We start from the raw sequence: 11,812 nt of genomic DNA, 5'->3' as shown, positions 1-11,812 counted from the left end.
AGTTCAACTTTATTTAGTTCCAGTCTTCTCAGAGATGGGAATGGGAATTCTTCACTCCATGAATTCGACAATATTGCAGCTAAATCATCTGTATGTGATCTGCTTGTCTGGTGGTGGGGCCATTTGACTACATGCTTTAAAGAAAATATTCCTCAAATCTAGAGTTATTTTCCTCCTCTTCCTTCACTTTCTTGAACTCAGTGATTTAACGGAGGTGATGGTGGAGACTGGAGCTGTCAAACCATCATGACATGTCAGGACAATCTCTCTCTCTATTATTATCTTACATTCTCCAGGCTGAGTTAAGGGAACTGCAGCTGAATTGCTGGGTCCATCCCAATCCAATATCAAGGGGGCATCCTTTGCCTCTGAGTCCCAACTTCCCCTCTTGACTTTTGCACCTTACCTACAGCCCCCAGATCCTCCCCACCCATCTAATCTTGCTCAGGAAAGGGTCTACTTTTATCTCTATTATAGAGAAATGGGGGTTGGAATCAGACTGCTGGAGTCTCAAACCTGATCTCTACACTTAGAGAGAATTAGGAGAATTAAACTTCCTGTGCCTTAGTGTCCTCTTCTATCAAATAGGGACAATCGTGCCAGTGTTGCTATTCCATAGGGCTGATGTGATGACTAAATATGTATTTTAAACACCTGGAACATGGTAAGCTCAATAAATGCTAGGTTGTGTGAGATATCTGAGGGCAGGGTGGGAGGGGACATAGACTCAGATTAAGGAGGGAATGGGAGGTAAGTAGAGATGGTGAGCAGAGAAGGCTCTTTCAAACATGTGGCCATGAAAGAATAGAATGGCCATTGTTTGCCTCTCCTCTGGAATCCAAAAGTTTTCATTTTTCCAACGGGCCTGTTTGTCAGATGAATAATTTCTAAATATTTCTGAAAAGGAAGAAATTTAGAGGAAATATTCCAATTGTGTTTCATCATCTCCCAAAAGGATTGCAAACTGTGTGGCATTTCTCTTACTACCTTGCCTGGATGGGGAGATTATGAGAACAAGAGCAGACAGAAAGCTTCAGAATTTCATGGGATAAAGATACTGGTTATAAAAATAAAGTCACTTTTCTACCTCTGTTTCTCCTCCTCCTCCATCCTTGAGAGATAATAGTAGACATCATCCAGTATACCTTTCTCAGATCTCGCTGCTCATCAGATCATCTGGGGAGCTGGTAAAATACAGATTCCTGTCTCCCCTCTGAAAATTCTCATTTAGTACCTTTAGGGTAGGAACTAGAATTTGAAATTTTTCAAAAGCTGTCACTATCTTGATGACCAGGCAAGATTGGGGGCCATACTGATGTAATCCCTCATTTTAAATGTAACTTGGCAGGGCCTCTTTCCAAGAGTGTCCCCAGCTAAACTATGGGGAAGTGCACAGGGGCAGGGGGAGTAGAGGATTTACTCTTAAAATGGACCCTGTGCCAGGGACAGAGAAGAGGGGCAGTGCCGCTTGAGCACAGTCTTTCCTAGGGACCCCATAAGGCCGTCAGGAAGCCCTCTCCCAAGGTCTCAGTTTTCCCCACACCATAAACACACTGAAATCAGTGATGATGAGCATGTTGATGTTAAGAACTGTGGATGTGGAAGAAGTCAAGGCTGGCCCTGTTATCCCAATTACTTGGTCCCCTGCTTCTCCTTCTCTTTCAGCAATCCCCTGAATTCCTCCCACATCCTCCAGTCTGAGCCTCAGACCCCTCCATTATAGAAATATGAAAATATGGACAGACCAATTACCAGTAATGAAATTGAAGCAGTAATTTTAAAAACTCCCAGCAAACAAAAGGCCAGGACAAGATGTCTTCACAGGTGAATTCTACCAAAAACATTTAGAGAAGAGTTAATACCCATCTTTCTCAAACTATTCCAAAAAATTGCAGAGAAAGGAGTGTTTCCAACTCATTCTATGAGGCCAGCCTCACCCTGACACCCAAAGCAGACAAAGACATCACAAAAAAAGAAAATTATAGGCCAATATCACTGATGAACATAGATGCAAAAATCTTCAACAAAATATTACCAAAAAGAATCCAACAATACATACACCATGATCAAGTGGGATTTATTCCAGGAATGCAAGGATGGTACGGTATCCACAATTTTTTAATGTTCTATACCACATTAACAAATTGAAAAATAAAAACTATATGATCATCTCAACAGATGCTGAAAAAGCTTTTGACAAAATTAAACATCCATTTATGATTAAAAATAAAAAAAACTCTCCAGAAAGTACATATAGAGTGAACATACCTCAGTATAATAAAGGCTACTTATGAAAAGCCCACAGCTAGCATAATACTCAATGGTGAAAAGGTGAAAGCATTTTCTGTAAGATCAGGAACAAGACAAGATGTTCATTCTCACCATTTTTATTCAACATAGCATTGGACAGGAATTAGATAAGAAAATGAAGTAAAGGGAATCAAAATTGGAAAGGAAGAAGTAAAGCTGTCAGTGTTTTCAGATGACATGATACTGTACATAGAAATCCTAAAGATGCCACCATCAACTAGATGTTCATCAATGAATTCATTAAATTGAAGGATACAAAATTAATATGCAGAAATCTGTAGCATTTCTATACAGTAACAACAAACTATCAGAAAGAGAAATTAAGGAAACAATCACATTTACAATCACAAGAAAAAGAATAAAATACCTAGGAATAAACCTACTTAAGGAGGCAGAAGACCTGTACTCAGAAAACTATGACACTGATGAAAGAAATTGAAGATGATGCATGAAAGAAATTGAACACGATACAAACAGATGGAAAGTTATACATGGTATTTTTCACAGAACCAGAACAAATAACTTTAAAATTTGTGTGGAAACACAAAAGACTATGAATAGCCAAAACAATCCTGAGAAAGAAGAACAGAGCTGGAGGTATTACACTCCCTGATTTCAGACTATACTACAAAGCTACAGTAATCAAAACAGTATGGTACTGGCACAGAAACAGACATATAGATCAATGGAACAGGATAGAAAGCCAAGAAATAAACCCACACACTTATGGTAAATTAATTTTCGACAAAGTCGGCAAGAATATACAATAGAGACAAAACAGTCCTTCAATAAATGGTGCTAGGAAAATGAGACAGCTACATGTAAAAGGATGAAATTAAAATATTCCTAACACCATATACAAAAATAAACTCACAATGGATTAAAGACCTAAATGTAAGACTGGAAACCATAAAAATCCTAGAAGAAAACATATGCAGAACTCTCTTTGACATAAATTGCAGCAATATTGTTTGGATCTGTCTTCTAAGGCAAAAGAAGCAAAAGCAAAAATAAATAAATGGGACCTAATTAAACTTACAAGCTTTTGCACTCAAAGGAAACCAACAACAAGCCAGAAGACAACCTACTGAATGGGAGAAAACATTTGCAAATGATATGACTGATAAGGGGTTAATATCCAAATATATAAACAGCTCATACAACTCAACATCAAAAAAAAAAAAAAACAAACAACCCAATCAAAAATTGGGCAGAAAGCCTGAACAGACATTTTCCCAAAGAAGATATACAGTTTGCCAACAGGCACATTAAATGATCCTCAACATCATTAATTATCAGAGAAATGCAAATCAAAACCAAAGGAGATGTCAACTCATACCTTTCATAATGGCTATCATCAAAAGTCTACATATAACAAATGTTGGCAAAGATGTGGAGAACAGGGAATCCTAGTACACTGTTGATGAGATTATAAATTGGTGCAGCCACTGTGGAAAACAGTATGGAGGTTACTCAAAAGCTAAGAACAGAACTACCATGTCGTCCAGGAATTCTACTCCTGGGTACATATCTAAAGAAAATGAAAACACTAATTTGAAAAGATGTATGCACCCCAATGTTCATAGCAGCATTGTTTACAATAGCCAAGATATGGAAGCAACATAAGTGTCCCTTAACAAATGAATGGATAAAGATATGTGTGTGTGTGTGTGTGTACACACACACACACACATACACACACACACACACAGGAATACTACTCAGCCATGAAAAAGAATGAAATTTTGCCATTTGCAGCAACATGGATGGAGGGCATTATGCTTATTGAAATAAGTCAGAAAAGAGAATGAAATTATAACACTTATATGTGAAATGTAAAAAATACAACAAACTAGTGTATATAACAAAAAAGAAACTCACAGATATAGAGAACAAACTAGTGGTTACCAGTGGGGAGAAGAAAGGGAGAGGGGTAAGATAGGGGTAGGGGATTAGAGATACAAACTACTATGTATAAAATAAATAATCTACAAACATATATTATAGAGTACAAGGAATATATCTAATATTTTATAATAACTACAAATGGAGCATAATCCTTAAAAACTGTGAGTCACTCATATACCTGAAATTTATATAATATTGCACATCAATTATACCTCAATATAAAAAGTACTAAAATAAAAGAGAGGACTCTGGTCTCAAGTAAAAGGAAGGTGGTGGGTGCCCCAGTTCTGCTCAGGCTCCCTACCAGCAAGAGCAGTGCCTAATTTTCTCACCAATTACCACAAAACAAAGACAACTTACCAAAACAGGCACGTCTTTTCAATGGTGATAACATAGTCAAATCTCACACAAGATAAATATATTGTTTCAACTAATGAGGCTCTGACTGTTACTTGTAAAACTATAACCCTAATATTATTGTGACATGGGGCAGTTGACTTCTTCCCACTTTAAAGGTCACCTCAACAGCTGTGAATTTTTGTTTTAGCCATCCAGTGGTGACAGGCCCAGTTAGAATATCTGACACTTAAATCTCTACTCCAGTGGAAGAGGGATGGAAGATTCTCAGTTCATTGCACCACATACAAATGAGATATTAATGAATGTTTAAGTCATGTGAAAAGTCACATGACCTAAATGGCCTGACTTGTGGTTCCCAGAGCCTCCCTGAGACTTGCCAGAGGCTAAGTTTCCCCTACTGTTGCCACAAGCAAGCCAAGAGGCAGAGAGAGCCCAGGAGGGCTTGCTTGATAGAAGCCCTGATTTTGCTCCACTGCAGAATCAGCATGCCTGCTTCCTTCTGGGCAGCCAAGAACAGTCATCACTGAAGACCATTAAGAGAGAAAGAATAGAACCCCTTCCCTTCAATTTGAAAGGCAGCAGCACAACCTCATCTGCTTTCTCAGCATCCTTGGTAAGTAAGGGCCAGTGGAGGTACTATAGACAGACACTAGCCCAGTCTGGGCATCGAGAGGAACAAAGCAAAATCACTAATACCCTGGATTCTATTCAAAATCAATCTGCCATAGGCATTTATGCCAGAGAAATAACTATTTTTGTTCACACAAAAACCTGTATGTGAATATTTGTAGCAGCTTTATTCATAATAGTCAAAAAATGGAAACAACACAAATGTCCTTCAATGTGTGAGTGATTAAACATTCTGTGGTCCATCTGCACCATGGAATACTATGAAGCAATCAACAGGGATACATATTGATACAGGCAACATCTTGGATGGATCTCAAGGGAATGATGCTGAGTGAAAAGAAAACCAGTCCCAAAAGGTTATATACTGTATTATTCCATTTATAACATTCTTGAGATGACAAAATCTTACAAATGGAGATATTATGGATTAGTAATTACCAAGGGCTGGGGAGGGAGGCAGAAGGAGGCTGTTGTAGCTATAAGAAGACAACACGAGGTATCCTTGACATGATGGAACATTTCTATCTCTTAATTATGGTGTTGATCACACAAATCTACCCATCAGTGAATCTATAAAACTGCATTGAACTAAACACACACACACACACACACAAATGAGTCCATATAAAATGTTGAAATCTGAATAAGGTAGTTAAATTATATCAATGTCAATCTCCTGGTGATGAAGTTGTACTATAGTAATGCAAGATGTTATCACTGGGGAAAACTGGGTGAAGGGTGCCCAGGATTGCTCTGTATTTTTCTTACAACCACATGCGCATCCACAGTTATCTCAAAATAAAAATTGTTTTTTAAAAAGCTCTATCCATCCCAGATTAATTTCTTTCTCCTTTACTGTGGGCTGGACTTAGTGGCTTTCTTCCAAAGAATAGAGTATGGAAAAGAAAAAATAGTAGCGTTACAGTGAAGACACCACCTTAAACTGATGATCATGGTCAGCATTATCGACAAAGTCCTGTTGATCACATACCCCTTGCTATGAGTGATGAAGAGGGCACTCCACCTCGGTGGTATTCTTCACCCAAATCCATAATCCCAGTTTAATCATGAGGAAACATCAGACACACTCAAACTGAAGGACATTCTACAAAATTCCAATAACCTTTCATGACCTTGACATTTCTGAAAAGAAAGATAGAATGAGAAACTGTCACAGATCAGGAAACAATAAGAAGACATGATGGCTAAACACAAGGTGGTATCCCAAATCAGATCCTGAAATAGTAAGAGGACATTGGAAGAAAAACTAGTGAAATCTGAATACACTGAATAGTTTAGTTCATGGTATAGAACCAACATCCTTGTAATGAGGAAATATACAAACTGATGGGTTATTTTCTGTCCCATCCTCAGAGACCCTGGTGCCAGTTTAGCTGGGGCTTTCTTGCTTTTTCAATCTGTTAGATTCAAACTCAACTAAAGGTGTAAAGAAGCTTGAGCTGGTCTGCTGGATGATGAAAGAAACATGACTCACTCTTCCAGGTCACCCCTGTCAACAGCCTGCTAGCCACCAGACATGTGAGTGAGGTCATCCTAGATCCTCCAGCTGCTAGCCAGCCTGCCAGCTGACCACAGATATGCATAGAGATCCCAGCAGAGATCAACCAAGACCAACGGAAAAGTATACTTCTGATTCTGGCCCAAATTACCACCTCACAAAAGTGTAAGCCAAATAGATGGTTGCTTTAGGCTGTTTTTGAAAGTTAACCAGCACATTCAGCCCTTAATATAGCTATATATCTGAATTTTTATCTATATCTACATAGCAGATATAAAATTTAATTTTACAGTTATCATATTTTTTTCCCAAAATAACCATGTGAGGTTAGAATTATCATCTCTATAATATAGGAACATGAGGCTCAGAAAAGTTCAGTGACTTGCTTAAGACTGCACAGCTAGTAGCAGTGTTAAGAGTTGAATCCAGGCCTCCTGAGGACAAGTCCAATGTTTGACTTTTTAGTGTTTCAATCCCTACTTATCTGCTATCTTATATTTTAATATAGTTTTCACTAATATATCCTACATCTGAAACTAGACAATAAGACCTTTTGATCCAGCTTGTATCTTAATCTTTTTATCATCCATTATAATATCTAGCACATGTCGACCTCAGCATACTGTAGTTAAATTGTTTTAAACTAACCTCTCAAGAGCTTCCAATATTCTCCTCTCTCTGCGGCCTATCACAGTGCCCTGGCTGTGGTCAGTTACTGTTTGCTGGAGATATTGATGCTGTCTGTAATGTATTCTGACCTTAGAACTGCTGCATGTGGAGGGGCCAGAGTGTGGCCATTATTCAAAAAGATGAGGTTATTATTGGGTCTCTCTCTCCCTTCATAAAAAAGGAATGTGGCTAATTAGCTTGCATCTTTCTTTCACTGACCAGAGCTGTGCAGAATGAACAAGTGGCCACCATGGTGGGAAGTGAAGGCAGGCAGCCAGGAAGCCACAATGTGGTCCCAGGAGGTGGGCCAGGCAGCACCTTCCTCCGCACAGATGATGCCTTACTCCAAACATTCAGAAGAGTTTGGCTGACTTGGCTTAGCTTGAATGACAATCAACTTGGGTACAAATCTGGACCCTGACACTGACGAGCCAGCTACAATTATCTAGTCATTTAACCTCCCTGGTCCTCAAAATTCTCACCTGTACAGTGGTTGTGAGCATATAGATGAGCCCACATGTGGCCTGGCACATAGTCACGGCCCTTCTCTCCTGAACTCTTGCAAATGTGTCAGATGTCTTTGCTTTTCTATAATAAACAAAGATTTTCCCCATTTCACCTTTTGGGTAAGTTTAGATTTCCACTTGCAATAGCCAGGTTTCTTAAAGTAAGGCTGGTAACTTCTCCTTTATGATTGGATTCCCAGAATCAAGGGTTGGGATGGGCCCAGAACTGTAGGCCCAAAAGGCTGTGAGTTGCATCCTGAAAGCAGACGTTCATGGTTCCTGAGCTGAACCCACTCCAGTGGTCTGGGAGGGGCAGAAAATAGGACGGCTCTGCCAGGTTATCAGAACACTAACTGGTGTCCAGACATGCAGTACGATTCAACGAGCCAGAGAGGATCCTCTCCTCTTTTTCTCTCCAAGCATCTGTTGCTGCCACCAACTGAAATTCTACCACCAAGGAAGCCATACTTCTGAGTCTCAAAGCTATTTTGCCCTTGAGAATCTGAATGCAAACCACTGAGGCGTGAAAATGGTGCAGGTCCAGGAGCTTTGAGATGGACTCCGGACAGAGCAGAGTTGATTAATTTTTTTGTTTGGAGGAGGAAGGTGATGTGAGAGTAGAAAAGAAAGCAAGGACTTCTGAGAGGGAAGAGGCATGGGACCACTTACCTATTTTATAGTTCTGCCAAGAGTAAGCCTAGAAGGTAAGGTGGGCCCTGGTGGGACCCTAAGTGAATGAGTCAGGAGGGATCATGTAGGGATTTCCCTGGTGGTCCAGTGGTTAAGACTCCATGCTTCCCTCCCATGCAGGGGGCACGGTTTTGATCCCTGGTCGGAGAACTAAGATCCCACATGCCGCGTGGTGAGGCCAAAAAAAAATGAAAAAGAGGGTTCATGTGTATTCAAAGTGAATTTGGGAAGAACAAAACTTTTCAGACCAATGATTTCTTGATCTCTTTACTGTGTTAGGAGTCAGTAATCAGACAAATTTTTCTAGATAGTTCTGAATTCCTATTTTCTATTAGACTACACTGGCTTTTTTGTTTTGTTTTGTTTGGAAAATATCAGAGGGAAGGCTGTGAGTTTTCTGCATTCAGGGATCTTGTCAACATTGCTCATCTCTACTCTCCTAGACCTAACTCTCTGCCCAGAACATAGTAGACACCCAGCTGGCTTTTTTAAACTGCACTGAACTGTTGAAATGAACTCCTCTAGGAAATAGCAAGATCAATTTACCTAGCAGAGGCCATTCCCCAGGAAATATTTCACCTTCAGCACACTGTACTCTGCTCTAGAAAAGCAAGCTGCATCCCCAGGAGGGTTGTGGGTAGGAAAGCCCTCAGACCTTGGTCACAGGTGAAGCAGAAGTTTTCTTTGAGATCTGCTGCCCAGCCCGTCTCTTCCCCAGACCTGCATCAGGGGCTGCAGATGTCGGGAGAGAATCTGCCAGAACAGTGTCAGGATGACTGGATGGCCACCCTGGGCTGCCCTCTAGATCATCTCAGCCAATCAACACTTAAGATTTTCTGTTTCTCAAGAATGTTGCACCTCAGCACTGCCCATGTATCTTTCAAGTTTTATCTTCAATATCTTATAAATCATTCATTAAGTACCTCCCAACTAAAGCACACGGCTGTTGTCCTCAGCTAGGACTGGAAAGTACACAAATCAGTTTTACTGCATATTAGTCCTGCCCAGTGGGCTCTAAAAAAAAAATAAGAGAGAAGCCAGAGAAAAGAAAGGTATTTCTTGGCAGCCCTGGTGCAGCAGCTGGTATGGCCTGGAGGCCAGTGATAAGGGTGATAGTAAAGCAAGGTGTTGGCACCCACACGCAATTACAGAATTCCTTCTTAATGCATACACCAGGGATGCTCATCCTGCAGTGCACTGGCCTGTGGAGCAGAAGGCAGCTGCACACATACCTGATGTGCACTGTTTTGACCAAGCCCAAGAGGGAGATCTTTGCTGGGCAAAAAGGGGACTGGTCTTAGAGATGACTGTGGGTTCCAACTTTCACTGCACCTCTGACTAGTCATCTTGCCTTCAAGTTCTGCATTGCTGAAGTAAGAATAATCCATATCTCATAAGGAATTTATGATTTTAATAGAAAGATATCTATGAAAACATAATACCCTTAACAAAGCAGGTGCTAAATGAATGAAATGAAAGAAACAGCAGTCTGGATGTAAGCTATAAGCAAGCGGGACCCCCTTCCTAACTAGACGGAGGTCCTGGGCTTGGTCCTCGGCCACAGCACACTCCATAATGGCTCCGCCCCTCACCTCTAACTAGACCCTGTGACTCTAAGTAGGCCACACATATGATAGCTGATGTATGTGTTGATTATAACAAAACCTCTGCCTCCATTTTGTGAAGAGGCGAAGGCTGAGCAGTTGCGGCCGCGTTGCGGACCTCGAGCAGCAGTCGGGTTCTCCACGTAGACCTCGGGAGCAGGAGATTCAGAATCGAATCTCTTCTCCCTTCCCCCTCCTGTGAGATTTTTTTTTGATCTTCAGCTACATTTTTCAGCTTTGTGAAGCACCTTACCATCAAAGACAATGGCCAGCAATGTTACCAACAAGACGGATCCTCGTTCCATGAACTCCCATGTATTCATTGGGAATCTCAATACTCTTGTGGTCAAGAAATCTGATGTGGAGGCAATCTTCTCGAAATATGGCAAAATCGTGGGTTGCTCTGTTCATAAGGGTTTTGCCTTCGTTCAGTATGTTAATGAGAGAAATATCCGGGCTGCTGTGGCAGGAGAGGATGGCAGAATGATTGCTGGCCAGGTTTTAGATATTAATCTGGCCACAGAGCCAAAAGTGAACCGAGGAAAAGCAGGTGTGAAACGATCTGCAGCGGAGATGTACAGCTCCTCTTTTAACTTGGACTATGACTTTCAACGGGATTATTAGGACAGGATGTACAGTTACCCAGCACGTGTTCCTCCTCCTCCTCCTATTGCTCAGGCTGTAGTGCCCTCAGAATACCAGCGTGTATCAGGAAACACCTCACGAAGGGGCAAAAGTGGCTTCAATTCTAAGAGTGGACAGTGGGGATCTTCTAACTCTGAAAAGTTGAAAGGAGATGACCTTCAGGCCACTAAGAAGGAGTTGGCTCAGATAAAACAAAAAGTGGATTCTCTACTGGAAAAAATCGAAAAGGAACAGAGCAAACAAGGAGTAGAGATGAAGAATGATAAGTCAGAAGAGGAGCAGAGCAGCAGCTCCCTGAAGAAAGATGAGACTAATGTGAAGATGGAGTCTGAGGGGGGTGCAGATGACTCTGTTGAGGAGGAGGACCTACTGGATGGTGATGATAATGAAGATGGGGGATGACCAGCTAAAGTTGATCAAGGATGATGAAAAAGAGGCTGAGGAAGGAGAGGATGACAGAGACAGTGCCAATGGCGAGGATGACTCTTAAGCACATAGTGGGGTTTAGAAATCTTGTCCCATTATTTCTTTACCTAGGCGCTTGTCTAAGATCAAAATTTTCACCAGATTCTCTCCCTTAGTATCTTCAGCACATGCTCACTGTTGTCCCCATCCTTGTCCTTCCCATGTTCATTAATTCACATTGCCCTGCGCCTAGTCCTGTTTTCACTTCCTTTGATGCTCCTAGTAGTTACGTTAAGTCTTACCCTGTAATTTTTGCTTTTGATACCTCTTTATGACTTAACAATAAAAAGTATGTATGTTTTTTTTTAAAAAAAAATAAACTTCTGCCTCATTTCAGGGTCAAAACAGGATAATTCCTTTTAATGGGTGCCTGGTGTGTCCAGATCTTGGAAGAAAAGAGGATGAGCCTGAGGGTAGAGCATCAAAGGTACTGAAATACAGCCTAAGGACCTGGATTCAAGCCTGCTCTCTCCTGGACTCTCTCTATGATCCTGGGGAAGTCACTT

General features: G+C 40.9%; 1 pseudogene; it reads left to right on the top strand.

Moving 5' to 3' along the window:
* Nucleotides 1-10,351: 10,351 nt before the first annotated feature.
* LOC132426763 (heterogeneous nuclear ribonucleoproteins C1/C2 pseudogene) lies at nt 10,352-11,563 on the top strand (annotated as a pseudogene).
* Nucleotides 11,564-11,812: the final 249 nt, after the last annotated feature.

This window comes from Delphinus delphis, chromosome 6, assembly GCF_949987515.2.
Source record: "Delphinus delphis chromosome 6, mDelDel1.2, whole genome shotgun sequence".
NCBI lineage: Eukaryota > Metazoa > Chordata > Mammalia > Artiodactyla > Delphinidae > Delphinus > Delphinus delphis.
The sequence above is the reverse complement of the archived record's forward strand: the minus strand, read 5'-3'. Positions and strand labels throughout refer to the sequence as shown.